The sequence below is a fragment of the Eleginops maclovinus genome, chromosome 14, assembly GCF_036324505.1.
Source record: "Eleginops maclovinus isolate JMC-PN-2008 ecotype Puerto Natales chromosome 14, JC_Emac_rtc_rv5, whole genome shotgun sequence".
NCBI lineage: Eukaryota > Metazoa > Chordata > Actinopteri > Perciformes > Eleginopidae > Eleginops > Eleginops maclovinus.
Window position 1 is genome coordinate 5,460,799 of NC_086362.1, and position 21,611 is coordinate 5,482,409.

At 41.5% G+C, this 21,611-nt stretch overlaps 1 long non-coding RNA gene across 2 annotated transcripts in view; it reads left to right on the forward strand.

Moving 5' to 3' along the window:
• LOC134875726 (uncharacterized) overlaps positions 1-21,611 on the forward strand; it is a 182,948-nt gene that overhangs the window by 13,074 nt on the left and 148,263 nt on the right. For both annotated transcript variants that reach the window (XR_010167269.1, XR_010167268.1), the window contains exon 2: positions 13,783-13,844. This is a non-coding gene — a long non-coding RNA (uncharacterized LOC134875726). The remainder of the gene's footprint in view (positions 1-13,782; positions 13,845-21,611) is intronic.

Genomic DNA, 21,611 nt, shown 5'->3' on the forward strand with positions numbered 1-21,611 from the left:
TGGGCTGCACATCCACTTTCCAGGCAAGCGAGGTTAGGAAGAAGTGTTAATTGGCACTATTTTCAATGTTGTTGTATAAAAAGAAGCCTCGAGAAAAGAGAATCTTTGGGATAAAGGACAGGCTACTTAACCATCGCTTAACCCAAGTTAACTATCTTCCCATCACAACCAAAAAGGAAAATTGGAGATGGGTGAAAATCACCAAGGGCAAAAGGGTGCTTCTAAGCAGATAAATAATGTACTCAGGCACCCGTTTGGATTCGTGGCACGCAGCCAGTGGATAAAATCGTATCACTTTTATTCCGGTTGCTGGAGGAAGTTCGTATCAGGTTATGTGATCTGAAATACGTGTGATTAGATTCCATTAGCATGGCTGGGAGGGGTGGAGGTCAAAGGTTGGAAGGAGCCATTGGGGACAGATGGGTAGGGGGGGGGGGGGGGGTGGCGGGTTTGGGAGTGGAGGTCAGACAAGCCACCCTATCACAGGATTTCCCCCTCAGTAAATGATTTAACTGTTAAGGTTCAATTCTAGGGCATCTGCAGAGTGTCTGTGACTCAGAGAGAGGAGTCTATCAGACAACGCGCTGCTGATATACTGTAGGCATCTCATGATTGCTGCAGGGGTCAAACCAAATGACCTTCCTCTCAATGGCATTGGAAGAGGACATCCCGGTTGTTACTGTCAGCATACATGATTCAAAACTCTCAGAAAACCTTCATTTATAGTAGTTGTTCACATTAGTTAAAATTAAAGAAGGTCTTCTTAGCTACTTGCATGGTGTAATGCACGATATACACCGTTCATATGTTATACAGTCTATACTTTTGATTGACACCATTCATAAAATGAGTAAATACTCTGCTAAATGTTAGAGCATATACAATAATCTAAAAGAAGAGACTTTAAATAAATAAGAAAGGTAAAATTGTTGTAGCTTTTACAAATAAATACACAGAAAAACTAATCCAAATTATCATAAGTAACTTTAACTTGTGTAACTTAGATTGTCAAACATGTATTTTCCTGTAGGTATAAAAAATACACCAGTGCAGATATGGGTGAGAATACACAGTTTCACAAAGTATTCATTTATTTGCGAAATATGGATTTTTGATTCTTATTTCTGTTCAAAGGACTTGCTTATATATACATTTTAAATAGAGCCACAAGATGTAGCGTCTGGGCAAACTATAAACCACAATATAAAGGCGTTGAAAGAAAGCCAACAGTATTTTTGATTAGTGTATCCTTCCCTCAGCTGTGTTTGAGAGTTGAGGGTCACAGTGTTGCGTCACTTTGAAGAGCAGCGAGACTTGTTGTCCTTTGAGGACTTCTGACTTCACTGTAAACATTATCCGTCAGAGGTGCCTGGTGATGAGGACATACTAAATGTGACATTTGCGATTGCAGATGAGCTTGCAAATCAAGGCTTTTACTGCCAACGCCATCCGGGGCGGGCACACATTCATTTATTTATACTCCCGGATTGCTACCATCAATCAGGGCTTTATAAATCTTTCCCCTCATCAATACGTAATCTGCTAATGCATGCAGCCGATCAATTCCTGACTAACACGGCCGACATGCAAAGCAACTCATCTCCTTCTCCCTCATACACACACAACAGCTCCCTTTTTGAATACACACAAACAAGCACTTTCATATCAGTAGTTCAAACACACACCCCGTTTAAGGATCAGTGGTTTGATCAGAACCAATTTGGAGTCACATTACTTGCCACCATTGGAAAAAGGGGCATTAAACTGAAACCCTGTTGTATCGTTCTGATTTGATTAGTATCCATACCAACCAGGAAAGATACAGTAAAGATCCACAGAGCCTAAGTATAACAGTATAGCTCTGGTTTGGAAAAATAGAGAACCTTGTTGTGTCTTAGTTGCCTCTGCTGTTTCTTTAAATCCCGGAGAAAATGTGTAGCTGCCCCGAATTCATTGTTGCATCCATGACGCCTGATCTGGTAATGAGAGGATTTAAAGACCAAAAATTGCTTTTTTTATCTCGCGGTTAGGACTCATCGCCACAGATGCAAATTATAGGACAAAGGCAAGTGTCAAAAGCTGCTCGTTTGACTGGGGAGCGTCAGCAGCACATTAACGCGACAAGAATTTTTCCCTCGGCTGACACACAGGTTCCATCCCTTGACAGGTATACATGACATATTCAGATACGCCTCTTGTGTTTAGACCTAATAAATCTCCCCCCAAGCACAAAATACCCCAAAGACTGTATGGTATTACAATGCCCTACATGGGAGTGCTCATTAAAATTCAACATGTTTTAGACAGGTTCAAGCAGGTACAATGGGGGTCAGGGCAGCAGTTTAATCAATCAATCAACAAACATGAGCGAGGACGCAGCCTTGTCAGATTACAGAAGGCCTTTAGCCGTTGTCTATCAAATCATTCACCTCCACTGTATATGATTATCGTCTTGATTTTCAATCTCATTAACATGCATTCGTCACGAGGATTAAGCATTACAAAAATGTAGCAGCTTTTAATCGGAGAAACTGGTGGTCAGGCCGCCATGTTCCAAAGGCCCCTTGTCCTGAAACCTCAATGGTCCATTTGGTCAACAGCCCTAGAAACTAATGACCATTTCTCCAGCGACCCATCCCTCAGAAGATAGACGCTATCCATGTTGTGTTGCAGGGCTAGTGTATACTTTTGGAGCAACATGGGTGTTTGTTTCTGTGGTTGTGGCATTAGTTCTTTCAGACTTTTTCCATCAGAATTCTGAGCTGACGGAACACCAGGCAGTCCCTATGGTTCAGATAGATGTAGATTTCTCATGGTCAATGCTATAATAGACTTTCATTAGATTTCAGGCTCCAGTAGTAGATTCCTAGAATAAAAAAACCGGCTTTCAACAGGCTGTGATTATAGGACAGAAGAAAAAGTAGCCGACTACTGATTATAAGAAAATATTTGAAGGCTATGCGGCAGGCTTTTGGAAAAACACTCTGAATGCATGAGTGAAAAATACCGGAGCTGAATTGTAAGAGTGGAATGTGTCCTTGAGGTTTCTTCTGACAGGATCTTCAAGGAAGTATGATATGATAGCGTTCTGAAAATATCAGCATATCATGAGAGCAGAGACTCGCTCCGTTACTCATTCACTAAGCATATTTAATATTAAGTACAATTTTGTATAATGGTTAGAGAATGACATAGCAATTACCGTTGGCGTCATCAATACCCACGGTGCACTGCAACAGGTTGTAAAATACCGCAATGTCACACAAAAAATGCTTATTATTCCACACACACACACACACACACACACACACACACACACACACACACACACACACACACACACACACACACACACACACACACACACACACACACACACAGGCGGCCACATATGTAACAGTATGCTGTTCCACATGACATGTTTGACCTTCAGCTACAAATGCCAGTGTGAGAAGTCAAAGTTAAGGTGTGTGATTTTTACTGGATGTGTACTTAAAACACGTTTAATGTATAACAAATGAATGTTATAGTTTAAGAACAAACCTAAATCAAACATTTGACTCGCTTTTACGCTTTTAAGGTTATCAAATCCCACTGTGTGATGGCCCAGACAATTTATGCCCATCGAGCAGCCCTAAGTCAACTGATGCGCATCTGTAATAGGAAAAGCTGAAATGGTGTTTACAAGAAAAACACATTTAGTTTATCCTGCAGACAAGATAACACGGCCAAGGCAAATATAAACACAAACAAGCAAAGCTGTCCGTGCATCCAGACACAGCAAAGGTATCCGCAGACACACACGGACTAAAACCACATCGCCCACCCCATTAACCACCCTCCTACCAAACAGAGAAGTCAAACACAGTCTGTGTGCGCAGTCTTCCGCTTTGAATGGCGAGGCAAGCGCTGACACATTTAGCATGGTCGGGCATGGCGATGCCCTTGACCGCCCCTGCAGACAGGACCCCACTCGCTCAGGCCCGGGCCCACCGTCGGCATTACAACTTGGTTGCAGATTAATCGCCATAACAATGGGCACAGGCCGTTCCCAGCACCTCCTGCTGGACGTAAGCTAAGGAGATGAAGTCATGTCGAGTTATTAATGCTGACATTAGCGGAGGCAGGAGAGGGATCACAGTGACACCTCTGGTGGAGGAGAGAGCCCAGACCCTTGTGCTGCAGGAGGGGATGGGAAATGTCTCTCTAGCACAGGGTGTGCTTATTATGTTACCTAATTAATGGCTTTTCTGTTACTGAACGATTATTGGATGCCAGCCAACAGGACTTGTAGTAAAGATCCTCATGCAGGGTTTTGGAATGCCGTCCCCCAGTGCTTTAATCCGTTGTGCACTGCAGAGTGAGTGAGTGAGTGAGTGAGTGAGTGAGTGAGTGAGTGAGTGAGTGAGTGAGTGAGTGAGTGAGTGAGTGAGTGAGTGAGTGAGTGAGTGAGTGAGTGAGTGAGTGAGTGAGTGAGTGAGTGAGTGAGTGAGTGAGTGAGTGAGTGAGTGAGTGAGTGAGTGAGTGAGTGAGTGAGTGAGTGAGTGAGTGAGTGAGTGAGTGAGTGAGTGAGTGAGTGAGTGAGTGAGTGAGTGAGTGAGTGAGTGAGTGAGTGAGTGAGTGAGTGAGTGAGTGAGTGAGTGAGTGAGTGAGTGAGTGAGTGAGTGAGTGAGTGAGTGAGCGAGGGAGCGAACAAGTGAACAAACTGAACATTGTTTTAAAGTTCTGTTTCAGTGCCAAACATTTTCTAAACATGATCTCGTCCTCACACTTGACGCTGGGGTTTCCCTTCTCAATATTGTCTGAATGGAGAAAGCTTGGCCAATGTTATTGTGTGACGTATAACAATAAGGTTGCAATTAGGATTAGGAAACAACCCCGTCAATTATGTAAACTACTTAGTAAGGATTACAAAAATGATCATGGTTTGAGTAAAAAAAAAAAGCTACAGACAAATAATCCGAACAGCTCCGCTAGTGTACCAAAAACGACTTTATTTCCAACTGTATGTATGCTGCACAGCACTGGCATAAGAGAAGCTCTAGTATAGGGAGTGCACACACGCATATGCTCCCACATGACATCTTTCGCCCACTAGCACACACAGAAGTAAGAATATTTATTTGTATTCAAACACAAAGCTCTGCACATTCTCACAACTTTCTAGAAAGCTGGTTCTTCCACATCAGTGGCAGTCTGACTCTCATCTCCACAAATCAAAAGTAAGGAAATTCAAGTGTCAAGCTGGCAGTCGGTTCCATGAATCACAACTAAAGTATTAATACTAGAGTAATTATCTTACTAATTGGAGCATTCGTGGCAGTGCTCTCTTCAACTTCCCCTCCTGTTGAAAGTCAGCGGCACTTCAAAGATAACATGCTCTCTCCAGCCCTAATGTTCTTTATTTTTTCGGCGACAAATGTGCACTTTGTTCTCTAATTCCTTCAAACAGTCTGATCTTTATGAACCTCATCAAGTGTTGTTTATTTGAACAAGCATTCGTATGCAAATCAGAGTTCTTCCGGTCAACCGCAAGACACATGTCAACCTCTGCCGATATCTTTCACCATAATATCACAGTGCCAGCCAAGACCTGCCACTGCTGTTTTGACATTTCCTGGAAGCGAAGCAGTTTTCTGTTCCCTCACAGACTCATGTTTGACAGAATGTAAACTGGCCAACCGAATCGGGCTCCATCTGAAAGGTCAGGAACTCCTCACAGCAGCCGCCCAATCAGAGCGAAGATCCAGCTGTCATGGCGGGATGGAATGAAGGCGGGGAGCGGTATAGCCATGGGGCAACACTTCCTAGAGCGGCGCAATTACAGCACCGACACAGTGGGACAGTTTAAAAGCTAATTCAGCCCCCTGGACAACACAGGGCAAACCTCCTAATTCTTCTATATGGTACATTGGTGACATTTGGATCATTATTATGCTACACGTGAGAGTGAAACAGCAAGAGTGCAAAGTCACTTCTACTCAAGCACTTTACCTAAGTACAATTCTGAGGCACTTTGCTTGAGTATTTCCATTTTATGCTAAAAAATACTGCAAATGTAAATCATGTACGCATCAAAAAACCACTCATTATAATCCAGTGACATATAATATTCAGAAACCGGCATTCTGCATAAAGAGTACTTTTAATTACCCGTACGTTAAGTATTAATTGTTTACGAGTATATTAAGTACTCATAAGTATATTTTGATGCTAATACATTTGTAATTTCACTTCAATATTATTTTGAAAGCGGATGTTGTACTTCTAAACTGTGGAATCTTATTTTTACTAAGGTAAAAGATCGGAATCTTCTTCGCCCTCGTTTGAATGTTGAGATCACTCAGTCCACATGCACTCTAATAACGGATTTCTTTCCTCTATCAGTCAGTTTTGATTGTTTTTGTGAATTAACTGAAAGTTTCTCCTCTCCCCTCTCCATCTCGACTGACAGCGTGCCACCTTAACAGAACAACACAATTAAGGGTCACTTCTCATTAGGCCGTGTCCATGAGGGGACATGGAGGCACACACCGATTGGTTATTAGCGTCTTGCCCCGCACAGACTGTTCCTGTGCTGTCACTAATAATCCACGGTCATAATCATAGGCTTTGATGCCTTGTGTCACAATTGCTTTTTGCACCTGCGTTACAATAACACACCAATCCAGACACGACTGAAATCAATTGAGTTTTATTCAACACATTCATATGAAAAGCAGGGACTATTTCACATGTTCATGTATTTACAATGGTTTTGATACACAACATGTTTTTGATTTCTTCTGAAGGTCTTTGTTTTTATTACATCCTCAAAAAACTACAGGTTTAAATAAACTCAAGGGCTAACCTGCTGATAGGGCATATGACATTTATAAAGTATAATTCATTATCCCAAATAAGACGCGATGATATATTTAGCACTGTAACGCCGCATGCGGGACCCAACAGCGATATTCACTCTGCAAAAGCTTCAGTTTCCCGGCTTCCTCATCCTTTTCCCCAAGGCCAAATTTGCAAAAGCGGGTCATGCTAGACTTCATCGCCTCCTCCTCCTCGTAAAGCACTCCTATTCATCTATCATAAAGCTTCCCACAGGATTTCCCCGGCCATGTAAATTGGGGTTCTCAAACAGCAAGAGTTTCGGAAAAAAATGCATCCCATAGCCAAGCAGCTCCTCTCCTGCCTCTCCTTCCCTCCCTGCTCTTTCCCTTGGCCCTTTCTTATCTGTCTGCTGTTTAATCTGCTTGCCAAGGTCAGACAGGCTTGAGGCGATCAGTCCTGATAAAGACAGGACGTGGAGATGGGAAGGGGGGGGGGGGGGGTTTGAGACGGGGCCTGGTCAAACGGGTAGTGTCCAGCTGTTGATGGTCATATCTAAACGCTACCCCCAGATAGCAAGGTGCTTTTTATATTCGCGTATATATCCAAACAGACATTATCGTGTTGTTTCGCTGGGTCACAATGCATTAATCAGCAGTAGGTATGATTTGTTGACTTGCTGTTGTTTATCTAATTTCATTTCAAGTCTTTTCCAATCTCTGATACCCGCTGACAGAGAGAAACAGGAAGTAAGAGAGCAAGCGATTGGAAGAATGTTGTTAGGGCAGGGAAGAAGAGATCGTGTAACACCTGCACATTCCCACACAAGGCTCTTGGGAGCAATAGCTCCACCACAGAGACTTACTCATCCCTCTCTTTCCGTCTCATTGGAGGCAGGAAATGGATCAGGTTGGTAAAAGCCAAGAGCTCCTTCGATATCCTCTCTGTGATATACTGTACATTGTGATCTTTGAATTGACAGATTCACCCTTTGGCGACGAACCGAGAGGCAGTATTTAACTCACCGCTCCAGCATTAGGAATATTAAAAGGTAGTTTTAGGTTGTTCCTGCCATGAATGCTTTGTTTTCTCTCGAAATATTTCCTGCCATTGTTCTTCCGAATTAAAGTGACATTTGCGTTGTTTGCTGAAACAAAAGCCTCTCTTGACTTAAGTTAAGCCTGAGAGAACGCCAAAGCAAAGACAATAAAGAGCGAGGCGTCGTAGGAACTCCCAATAACACAAACACAAACATATTTCTTTTTTTCCCTCCACTAAGGGAACGGGAGCTCTATTAAATAATTCAAATGGCTGTCCTAGGTTGCCAATCAGAAATACTACAGCCATAAAAGCCATGTCTATACTTGGTGCCGAGTGGGGGCCCCCGCTGCAAATGAAAGCATTATTCTTGTTATCCTCGGGAGGATGCAGCAGCGCTAGTATTTCTTCGTCTTCTGCTTGTCGTCGATTTATTTCTTTATTTATTCTGGGAGCAAGGAGAGATGTTTAGGTTTGGAAGCGGGACATTTCTACCGGGGGAAAGCGACCGTCAGCCTACTTTATCCCCATTTGAATAGTGCCTCTCTGCTCGCTCCAAGGTGAAACACACTGTTGGAAACTGGGTTAAGAGAAAAAACAGCCAAGGCGGCCTTGCAGCAATACCAAAGGGAAAAGCACGCGATACACCTCCCCCACCCCCACCTTCTGCTTTTGGTTGTAGTAAGTTAGCTATTAAAGGGTACATTATTAATCGCTGTGTTGTTGTTCCACTAAGTGTTTTCTGTGTGTTATCTAAAGCCTTTATGGTTTAATCTGGGCCTTACATGTTTGGAATAAAATCACGTACTGATGGTTTAAAGCTTCAACTTCACAACAGCATATTTATTTCATTTTCTCACATGTATTTACCAGCTTTCGCTTAGATCTGCTCAACTTTGAAACATTAGATTTACATATCCACCTCCAATGGATCGGTGATGGATGAAGTGTTTTGTATCATGCAATGAATACGTTGTGGTACTAACAATAGGGACCATTAGTATGTACAAGTACGTAGGTAATTAGAGGCAAAAAAGTTCCCACTCACCCATAATGTTGGAGAAAAGAAAAAGTAACATTTTCGTTTTCTATTGACTGAATGTTATAATAGTCATAATAAACAGAGGATTTCAGTCGTGATGCAACACAGGACATGACTGTTATTTCATGTGTGGTGGTGATGGGGGAAGTGATGGTGCAACAGCAATAAGAGAACAGCATTTTTTGTTTCCTCGTATTAGATTTTATAGGTCAGTAATGAGGATCCGATTGGTTCATGGAAGAACAGAATAATTGTGTTGGTTTCACTGATTAAATATTTATTTCAAATGTACATTTTCAGCAAAAAGGACTATTTATCTGTTTTTCTTCTCCATTCACCCATGACCTAGTTGGAAGGACAGAAATATTCCAAAAGCTTTTTGCCTTGTGACTTCATAGTGAAACAAAACCCAGGAGAACATCTTCAGACTGTGCTAATGGACAATGTAAGCACCACTCTCTCCCTGGCCTCCCAATGCACCTTTTAAGAATGGAACCAATCCCCTCACCACCAAAGCTACCCCCTACTTATCCATTTGGTTACCTAGAGATGATGTCACTTCCTATCGCGGGAGCTTGTGGATGGCCGGGTTTGTGAAGGAACACCGGCAAGGTCATTACTCATTGATAAGGCCCCCGTGGAGCGCTCGTGTTATCTCTTCTGCCTGGGGACTCCCCAGCGCAACCTCTACAATTAGCCACTTTCCCCTTTTGCTATTTATCGCAGTGACAACCGCCCAGACCAAAGTACTGCAGCTGAGGCCGTCTGGGACTAAGTAGGCAACCCCCTCAGAACTGTTTAAGATCGGAGCTTCATGAAGTCCTTGGATAATTCAAAATGTGGGTCCCTGATCACACTCCATTCAGCAGCTGATAAATAATGCAATCCACTCAAGTGACGTACAGTAGGCTTAAGTGGCCTACCAGGGGCTGGCGATGTCTATCTAATTGACTAATAACGATATAATTCATGGAGGATGATGTGGTTTATGGAGTGTTTTGTTTTCCTACCAATCGTGACATTGTTTTGACAGAAATGAGTGTGTTAGCGAGAAAAAGTCTGTCCTAATTTGCATTCTTTTTTTCCCCCCACCAAAACATGCTCTACTCCACTTAACAGGAGCTCTGATTTGTATGTAATCACCATCCTGTGCTGGATAAGATGTTAATTAATGGTGGTTATTTAAAAGAATATGCGTGTGTGTTGTTTGACTCTAAAGACACACCTGGCATGGAAAACATTCGTCCTCTAATAAAGTTAGTTGCTTTAAATCCGTGCGCTCCATTGTACTTTGGACCAAGTCTCTGAAGTCTCTCCCGGTACAGGATGGTTTCGCGTTGTGTTCATTCTGGCTGAAATCAGGTTTTAGCATGCAATTTCAATTAAGGTATTTTGATTCTCTGGACCAGTGCCTCAGATTCTCCTTTGCTGTTTGAAACGATGGAACCCCAAACCAAAGAGAATCTTCAATCGTAAACCACACACACTTTCATGTTCTAATCTGGGAAAAACAAACCCCTCTAATGAATCTTGCACACTGCTTCTACTGAGGCAGATCCTCAACACCCTTGAACAGTACAATGTAATGTATCCAAAGGCAACATATACTGGTATACAAAGACATGGCACACCTGTTCCTTGATGTGAGGGAAGTTGACATTTGCCCGTTGCAAGACTTTTGACATCCGTGCAAAATGTCAGCCTGGAGGTACGTGGCAAGCACAGCTTTTGATATGTCGTCAGAGTATTTCATTGGTGAAGTGCTGAAAAAGCCACCATGTGTCTTTTCTCTCCTATAAAATAAAAAGCAAATGGTGCTAAATAATTTCAGTACCCAGTAATACAACGTAGATGGGAAACACCAGCTGCTTTCATCTTCAAGTCCGACACTCCCAGGGTGTAGTTCCCAACAATGGTTACTTCTTACGTCCTTTCTTTGCTTTTGTACATTTGAGATATGATCGCGTTTGCATTCATGTTTAACTTCTTACATCCAATGCCAGTGTTTTAGCTTCTCCTTTTTTAGTAACTTTTTTATGGCGTTTCATGCTGTGCAATGGGGAGCAAAGTAGCGAGTGAAGTCAACACAAGGTCTTCTCTAATTGGTTAAGGAAGGAGATGCTGTGTGTTGATTCCTATTGTGTGAGTTCAACACCGGCTACAGTTCGTTCCCTTGGCACAAATGATGTGTTTTCTTATGAATGATCAGCTTTAAACTTCACCGGTTGCTTTTTAATTGATAGACTCACTGGTGTCATTGGCCCAGTAGGAAGGAGGTTGTTCCTGCCATGTGGGAATCAAAGAAATCTTCAGTCCGTAATCTTGCAACATTTCAGATCTATACTTTGTGTTTGACTATTTCTGCTCAGACTGCAGGTATGTTTGTCTCTGTCTTTCTGCGGTGCAAAGAATGCGCTTCTAAAACGGGAATACATTTGAAGCAGACAGTGGAGGAGCTGACCTGTACTGAAGTGATTGACGGCGCAGACTGGTCTGTCATTTTCTGCCATGTGAAGATAAACAGCTGTAACTATCTTCAGTAATTGGCTTTGAACATCTCTTTTGGCAATTTAAAGGTCATGTTAGGCTGCAAAAAAGATTTGCATCAGTTTCACATACAGTTTCACATGGCCCTTCTAAGTTTTTCTCTGTATCATTTGGAAAACGTTCCTGGGGGCCTCTTTGATCCACTTTTTCTAGTAGAAGTATAACCGAAAATCATTTAAATATGGCAACCCAATGAGTTAGCCGCTATCCTACCCAGCTTTTATTATATTACCTTATGCTCTGAGATTAAAGAAGTTCCCCATTTATTTTTTAAAGCCAGCTTTTCTCAAAAAATGTTGATCCAATATGTCCTCTTCTTATAGAGCTCTCCACCCAACCAACACAGCCCTTTTTTGGGCTTTTAGCTTCTAAATGTTCCACTTTGTTAAATTATTATTTGGAAATAAATAATAAATAAAAGAACAAGTGCAGCTTTAAACACAGTACATTGTGTCACAGTTAGATATATAACATTATTCATATTTATGTCCAATTTATTTTAAGGAGAACTTTGCATCTGAGCCATCAAGACATTTTAATCATAGCTATTGAAAATTCTTCAACCATGGTAAAAAAAAAACAGGGACAGGAAGAATATTTTGACTTCTTTGTCCTTTTAGTGGCTTGAAGTCTTTACTATTTCAAGTGTAAGTTAAAAAATTGAACAATGCATATATTTAACACCACTTGCAATCTCTACTTACGATCCATTCGGTTCACATTCCCGTCGTGCCTCTGAGTCTGGCAGCCATGAGGTCTGCTCGGGGTGGATTTCAGAAGCCTTGCACTCACTCACTTGATGTGCTTCCCTCTCCCTAAGCCGAGTAAAAATGTCTCCTTTTTCTTTATTATTTCAAGACACGCACCGTGCCAATTAGCTAATCATTATGGCAAGGCAGGTGGTGCACTAATACGAGTTAATAACACACCTTGGGCATTCAGAGCCACCATACTGCTCAGGGCGGCGACACGGCACTGTTCCACGCAAGTTTAATTACGCTATGGAACATGCAGGGGGAGGGGGAGGGTGGAAAATGATCATGCACAGGGAAAACTGTTCAACTGTTGTCCCTGCGTTTATCATGGAGGGGATGAAGAGGACATTGGCATTATAAAAAAAGGAGCGTTTTTTTTGGACCAAACCTAGAACAGTGTTTTTTTGCCGATGAAATGTAGGGTGGAGGTGACTATGATGTCGGATTTACCCATCTTTTTGGCGACACAGACAGTGAGCGATCTCTTGATCATAAGCATGTCCATGTATTTGATATCAAATAAGATAGAAGATAGAATCGGAGGATGAAACCCTCTTTATTGTCACATACATGCACACAGCAGAGCACACACAGTGAAATCGGTCCTCTGCATTTAACCCATCCTAGTACTACTCCGGTGCCTTGCTCAAGGGCACCACAGCAGGGCCTAGGAGGTGAACTGGGACCTCTCCAAGTAGCAGTCCACCTTCCATATTTTCAAGTCTGTTCGGGGACTTGAACCGGTGACCCTACGATTCCCAGTCCAAGCCCCTACTGACTGAGCCACTGCTGGACATATAAGCCAAAATAAGCCAAATAAGGAACGTATGTATCATGCTGGTTTGCTTTCAATGCAGCGCTCACATCATTATCACATTATTATCGGTCTAACATACGTACATATTACTTAGTTTTTTTTTTTTTTGTATACCCCTTTTTACCCCTCCCCCCCTATTTTTTTCCCTAGGCTCTTATCTCTTTGTTATATGTTCTTGTTTATGTTCGCACTGTGGGACTGCCAGAAACGGTATTTCAATGTTCTGTATGTATAACACATGTGGAAACTTTGACAATAAAGCGGAATTTGACTTGCACTTTGAACAAAAAATATAATGAGCTTTTTTATGTTCAAGGCCAAACATCAGAGGCAGTACATGAGGAATCACCTTGAAGTTGAAAACGAAGGTTGTGCCTTTTTGTATATTTAAAAAAAAAAGATAATTGTAAAGGAAAATGTTCCTGTACAATTCTGTTTATTCATTTCAGATTTTTGACCCATCTCTCTTGAAACACTAATTGCATGTTGGTAGCGATACCAAGTTTGACCTGACTTGCCAATGGTGTTGTCTTGGCTGTATAGGATTTTATCTGCCCTATTTTTCTGAGGGAAGAACGAACTCCGTTTGCGCATGACAATGAACTATTATCCACATTTTGAATGCAGAATTTGGGCTTTAACGGACATTTCCTTTTACTATTTCGTAATGGAATTTACAGGTTGGCTTGAGGCATCAACACAAAGACGCAAATGAAAATTTGAAGAAATGTTTCCTTGATTTCTGCTCTTTTTTTTCCCAGGTGAAGTTCCTGCTGTTGTTGTCCTGGAAGATTTCAACTTCTCCCTTGACACTCAACACAAGGTGAGATTTGACACTCTGCTATCAAAACACAGAACCCGCATGCTGATCTCAAAATACAATTTGACAAGTGAGGGATCCAGGGGGGCGTACAGTCACTTGCTTACGGGGAGCGAGTGCGCTTTACCATGAAAGCAAACTGACAGTCGAGTGCGTCAAAGTAGTTTACTTCCATTATCGTCTGCCCAAGTCACACGTCTGGTATTCGTGGAACAACATTTAACGCACCCTCTAACGCAGCCGTGGCGTCTTTCTTTCATTATGTTAGCACCTCCGAAGGGCAGGATGCTGTGTCTCTGCCCACGACTTTGACTGACACGGCGGTTATGAGCAATGATAGCTGCCAGGGCTCCGAGGGAGCGTCTAAATGAACTGACACTCGCACCGTGAAGACACCTCGCGCCAAATCCACTGACAACATTATTATACTAAGGATTTTATATAGGATGATGAGGCCTGGAGAATCAATGTGACTGATGCGCGGCACTCGGCACATAATTCCTCACGTTTGTATTTAAGCAGCTCGCTCGGAGGGCTTTGTTGTGACTGCTGCTTCTTGGAGAGGTGCTGAATTATGCTTGTCTGTTAAACATTTGCAGATTTGCTATACACACAGGACATCATAACTACACAGGAAGTAAAATATGGATAATTCCTGTCCAACAGCAGTTTGTAGTCATTTGGGGGAATGTCAGATGGGTGCAGCCTAAGCCAGGAAAACAGGGACCATGTCTGTTGTACTGTGCCAGTCCTTGAGTCCACTCCAGACGTGATTTATTTAAAATCTTGATCTTAGGGCTGTTTTGGCTCATACTTGTATTGGTCTTGGACTTTGTCTCATGTTTAAAGTCTCTATTGATTCCAGTTTCCCTTATTCTCACACACTTTGTTAAACTGCCTAGTTTAGGCCTCGGCGATAAAATGAGAGTTATATGTATTGCAATGCAAAAGCAATGTTTTGATAGTTTAACTTCTACACAGCATATTGTTTACATTAGCCATCTTATCCAGATATTAGAGGAAGCATTTTTTATCCCACTTTCTTTAAAAGACATAAAAATTATTACTGTAAAAAAAAAAATTGGGATCAATATCCAACAAAGTCTGTAAAATATGATACCCTGCAACACCAACATACCAAATTCAGAATAAAAACATATCTTGCCTTTAACAAAGATATGTTTAGAGGACCAAATTGTCATTTTGATCACATTTTGATTAATTTTACAACCGTCATTTGAAAAAATGAAATAATTTGAAGAGCAGTGGCTTTGAACAATCCGTCTTTCTTGCCTCTTTTATTTTGGATGTTGGATCTGTGGAACGTTGTAGGCACACCTTTGAGCATAGATATTTCATATACTACTCTGTATATTATTGCTATGCTTAAATTGGCAATAATTATTAGACAATATTTTACTTTAACATCAATCTAGGAAGTAATAAAATGTATCTAATACTTAATTCGTAAATGTTTTCTCCACTCTAGTCAAACATCTGTGTACAATGAAGCAGTGCCACACAAGACTGCACCCGTTTTGCTTGCCATATGTCCTGCAAAACTGTTGCTTTGTGTAAAACCTACAGTCAGAGGTAATGCAACGGGCACATTTAGCAAATTAAAGATAGAAAATATAACTTTTTTTTTTTTTTATCAGTAAATTATCGGGATTTACAGAATCTTTCTGTCGTGTTGTTGAATGCTGTACGTGAACTAAAGGGCAATGTTGTCTTATTAAGGCAGAATATAATTAATTGAAATGGAAATTATACAGGAAGCCAACATTGAAAAATCCTTTAGTCTAAATAATGACAAATAACACACACACACACACACACCTGTTGAGGGCTAAGTTTTCCCTCCATAGTAACGGTAAGCCAGAGATATAATTCGTGTCAGCCGTAGCTGCATTTGCAATGAATATATATTCAGATTGTTAAGGTATGTATAAGGGAAGCAGATGGGGAGAGATAGAAAAAAAATAGGAAAGAACAGAAATGGGGGAAATATATATACTTTCAGGTTTATTAGGCCTGTGTGCAATCGCAGGCTGCTTGCTCAGGGAAATCGATGCCCCTGGGCTACATCCCATCCCCATGGCTGCTCACAGGGAGATATTGGAAGAAAAGGAAAAACGTGTGTAAGCGGGGAGGGAGGGAGGGTGGGGGGTTGTGGTGTGGGGCGGAAAGCAGCGCTAATACTCAAGATGACTCTTACGTTTAATGGAAAATCTTGTACATGGGTGGTAATTAGTTTACTCATAAACAAATCCCGAGTGCGTTCTCCTCTACGCATGCGGACAAATCCATCAACCCACTCCATAATTAAGAGTCAGAATCAACATGTGTCACTAAGAGAAACGTGTTTTTTAATTTATATATCCCTTTATTGTACTGGAATGACACAAAACGTATTCACATAAATTCCAATGGCAGTCAGTCCCCTGCTTAAAGACGGCATTATAAATCAGGGTTGGTTGATTTATATTTTTATCTGGTCTTATCTCCTTCCCCTTTCCTTCAGAGACCCCTACTCCTTCTGACCACCTGTTCCCTTCAACGGATTTAAATGTACCCAGCCATATGCTTAGCTGCAGCTTTCAAACAACATATAGCTCATGAATAACATGCATGCATGTCTAATTGTAGACATCAGTCATGGTTAAATGATCAAATAGGAAAACTAGAAGGTTTTCTGCATAGACCGCTTTTTAGTTTTCCGAACAGAAATTGATGGCATGTGCTAAACATCGACCAGGGAGTTTCCACAGCTTGAATCATTTACTAAATATGCAATATGCAGCTTTAATGAAAAGCATTAAGTCAGGTGTCGAGACTTGATGAGACAGGAAAAGGGAAAACATTATTTTTTTTTGCCATACTGAAGTATGAATCAACAAGGAACTCTGTTTTGCTAGGTTACATTTGGGATATCTGGAATCTTGCACACAGGATAATAAAATAGAATTAACGTTAAAATGATGTACAGGTAAGTATCTGTTAAAACAAAAAATGGAATTAAGGAATTCAATTAACACATTTTGTATCCGGATTGTTAAACATATTTACATTGATTGATACCGGTACCAGTCTTTGTGCAAAAGTGCAGGTTTTATGTGCAGTCTGGGTTATTGTAAATCGGACTGATAGATTATTCGTTATCCTGTTCACAAGGAGACAATTCAACGAACCACACTGAAAATGCAACTTTCTCGGAGAGTTCCTGTCACATAAAAACAAACATTTTGATTATTCCGAACAACAGGTGAAAACACAAGACTGTGAGGAAGCCTAGCACACCGCACAGATATATGAGAGGATATCGGAGGGCACAAACATAGCTTGAAGTGCTCGAGTGGGAGTGCAGAGTAAACCAAATCCTCACGCCTTTTATGAGGAAGTTAAGATCGCTTTGATGGCTCTCTGCTGAGTGATGTCAAGATGAACTTTATTCCACCGAAAAAGCTGGCAGTAGTCACCGTGACCCGCTTCGTCCCCGAATGAATTTGGACAGAAAATAGGTCTTGTAGAAAGACAAAAAAACCCTCTGCCTTGAGGCGAATGCCCTTCTTTGTAAACAATTCATATAAAGGCTAATATTACCTCGTCCTTGCGGTTATTGCTTTCTGGCGTCACGAATGGTATTGCTTTAGTGACCTACATTTGTTTCTGTATAGATAAAATCCTCTGGGAATTTTCTAGAACTTTCTCATTCACAGTGTGTATAGCAAACGTTTTGCATGCTTGGTTTCATGAACTTTTATAGAGATTGTGCCAATGTATTATATGTCTAATTGACCAAACTTAAGAGGCATTTATAGTCCACTGAAATGCTAATGCAACCATTGTTCGTTTTCTTTGCAGCATTTTAAAAGTGATTTATGCTTATACAGTGTGCGATATTTTCTCTAAATGTTTCCTCCCATAGACAGAGAAAGGAGATTTGTCTGCCAAGCTGATTTGTTCTTTGTGTAGAGACAATCATGAATGTAAGGCACTGTAAAAGCAAAATATGAATCGCTTGCCATTGCAACTAGAGAGAAGGAAAAAGGCTCCTGACAGCATCAGCACATTCTTGCGCCGCGCTGCTATCTCATATCATGCACTCATCTGATGATTCTGATATTGTGGATTTCTTTATGAAATAAACATGGTGTGGAGAGGAGAGACGGAGCGAGCCAAGACTCCAGGAGCGGGCACAGATTTGATCACACGCTCAGGGAAAACCAAAAAAAGGCAAAACCAGATTGGAGGGCCAAGACGAAATAATTGGACTTGTGTTGGTAACCTGAGTGGACACAGAGCCATTTATCTCCCTGTCTCAGGCCTGGAAAGGTCACAGTAAAAAAAACTATTTGTGAAGCCATGCAAACCATTACTGATGTAAGGAACTATCGTCTGGACTTGCTCTTGCTTTCTCTTTACTTTAAAGAGTTTTGTTATCTATTCTTTTATCTGGGTTGTTTCCCATTATGCTGAGCTTACTGTTGTAACATTTTTAAAGATAACTTTATCAGTTCAAAACAGAAGCAACATTGCTTTGACCACATTACATATTTACCACGCATCAACTTAGTTTAACGTATAAGCTAAATGCTAACATGTGCAGCTCTGGCTAACAGAAATGGGGTGGCCCTAACTCGGAATTCCTATTTTCAGAACAAATTACATTACAAAAAATGATTCAGGACAGTGGCCCTTTTTAGAAAGATGGAAAACCTATTTGTTTTTGGCTCATAAGTAACAAATCATACTTTTGAACCACCAAAGTTATTTGACCTATGGGGAACATGAATGTATGCCAACAACACTCTTATAGAATAAGCAGATAGAAGACTTGCTTTCCATACCATATGGTTGTGAAGTAGATGTATTGGTGCCTGTAAATATGGTCAAGTTTACAAAAAAACTATAGAGCGAAAAATAGTTTTGAAGTTGTTGGGTATATAATGAACCTAAATAACTTGACACATAGTTTGAATCCCCAAAAAGCAAGGGTATAAAATCAAGAGACGCCACAAGAAAACAAATCAGAAAAACCACAGACATCCTTGAAGATGTTGTTTTGATGTGGCTCTTCATTTCTGTACCGGTTATTCCGGAGACCTTGGTGAAATGTTGATTTGAGTTTTTGAGGACCAGAAAGCCTCGGAGAAAAACAAAAACATGTTCTTCAAAGAGCCGTCTGCTAGATAACGTGATCTACACTCTATGTCCTGTTGAACACGATTACTCAAAACTCCCAAGTTGCAAGACATCACAGTAGGGCGAGAGTTTGGAGGGAAGATAGACACAAGGCAAGAGAGATGAGAGGCAGAAAGGGGGAGTCGGTGGAAACTGCATGCCAAGCTTTGTAAAGCACCAGGGATGAAACATCGCTTTCCTCATAAGATGATTATGTTGTTAAATGAGATATGGCAATACTCTTGTAAGCGCTTAATCCAAGGATCTCCAGCTGCCATGCAAATGTAGCAGATGTCAGCAGGATGACACAAAGCCGAGGACTGAGCAACCAAAATTCTCCTCATCCCCTCCCCCCCCCCCCCCCCTCCCCGCCGCAACTGTATTATTTAACAAGGAGGCTTGGCTCATTGTACTATCTCTTTTCACATATTCATGCAGGGGCAAAGCACACATCTGGTCAAAACTACCACACCAAAGATTTAGATGTCTTTTAAGAAGAAAAAAAAAAATCTCTAAGAAGTAGCCAAGCTTTAAGGCTTTTCTAAAGTTGCCTAAACTTGGTAATGCTTGGATGTTTCTGACCAACTTCTAAGAAGCTCTTTCTTTCTGAAGTTTTTCTCTAAGCTTCGCGGTGCTTTCATGCAGCTCTTCGGGCATTCCCAGGTGGGTTTTTAGGGGTGGGTGGACCGAATCGGAGTGGATTTCCTTGGGGGACATTAAAATAAAATGTTTGACTCCTCCCAGAGGGATTCGCGTTGATGACATCATGACTATGGAAGTGCGAGCGAGCGCCATTCCAGGACCATTAAATCAGATAGCATGATCATTTAGCCTAATTTGCCATCAGTCCCACTAATTGCATCTGACTGTAGACTCCAGAGAGGATTGTAATTCCCTTGAACTGGTTAAAGTGACTGTGATGGGCTATGCTTGAACTTGTTTAATGGCAGGTGATTTGTCCTTTGTTTCAACATCAGGTTTTCTTTTATCATACGTAAAGATGTAATGCATAGATGTTGTCTCTAGGGCGTATTGAAGTTATGTGTATCCTCTTACATTATTTATCTCCTGAAAGAATATAATCTAAGCTCCCGAACAAGATCAGTTCACTCCAAATCCAAAACAAACGTAGGATCTGAACATGTGTATGACCATACTGTACATTGAGATCAAGCTTGTCAAATCACAGTCGTCAAAAACATTTACTTCAGCCTACCTAGAGGTGCTTTTTTGGTGCGAGTATGATTTCTCTAACTGCCCCTTTCTCTTTTCCTTCCGCTTTTCTTTTATCATTTCTTTTTTTCCAACTCCCTTCTGTGGCTTACAGAGCTTTGTGCTCGTGTTTGAGTTCTCACTGGCTGACAGGTTGTCACAGATAATAAGTTTTAATTCCCCGTGTGGGACCAAAACTCACTTGCCTTGTAATTTCCTCATAATTTTATTCCCTTTTGAAGCCCTTGAATGTAGATTGGTGAGATGTCGGTTATGAGTGTGGTAAGCCGAGATAGTAATGTATTCCGCCGCACTAAGACTGGAGTCTTTGTCAAATTAAAGAGAATAAATTGTTCTACATAGTTCTTTCGTGTTCTAATTTGATTCCAACATAATCATGTCACAGGTGCATGATCAATGATAGTCTTTATTTGTTTAGTCTTTCCTGTGGTGCAGGTTTTAATATTTTTTTTCATCAACACTTGCTAAAACTTGGTTGATTTGAGAGAGAGAAAAACAAATGAGTCTATCGGGCCTCATTTACCTTGGCATGACGCCATCTGTACAGTGAAACAGTGGTACTGACTCTTGTGAGTCACATGCGCTCACTCCAACCCCTGATCCCCATTTGTCCCAGCGGTGATGTGTCTAAACGCACCGCAGCAGTTCTGACGGACACTTTGCCTTGAGCTCCTGTTCACCCCTTCTACCCCTCAATGCCACTTTCTCCACAATCCAGAATAATGAGCCTTTCAGAAATTCAACTCAGGGATCCCGGCCCAGTGGTGTGCTCGGAAGCCCAGATTCCTTGCCTTCCCCCCCCCCCCCCCTTCGCTAAAGCCTCCGCTAGCCTCGCGACTTCCAGGCCCCCAAAAAATCACGGCTCTGTCGGCCAAGTGTGGCCGCTGTTTCAGCAGGATAAGTTGGCCGGGGGAATATTCACTAAGTCCCCCTGAATGTAAACGAAGAACCCCTTGCTGTCACCCTGGAAGCCTGGCCTGTCTGCTGTCTTGGATGGCTGGTTAGGCATTCTCTACCTCATAAAGGATGCAGCTGTGCCGTGTGAAAAAAAACTAAAGAATGTATGCCCAGGCCTTTCCCATTCCAGCACAGAACTGTCACACTAAGGTTCATATTAACCCTGCGGTTGGAAAATGTGCCTTTTTTAACCGCCAGCTACCGTTCCAAAGCAGCACAGGAAGAAGAATTTATGACATCTTCCAGCTATACCAGGAATATTCTATTGAGGACACCTTTGTGAGATTATCTCGCTGAGGACCAATGTGCATGTATTCAGAATTAGAGCCATTTTCTTTGGGCTCTTTTCTCATGTGTCATGGGCCGTGATTCCCTATGGATCCCGTGTGATGGATG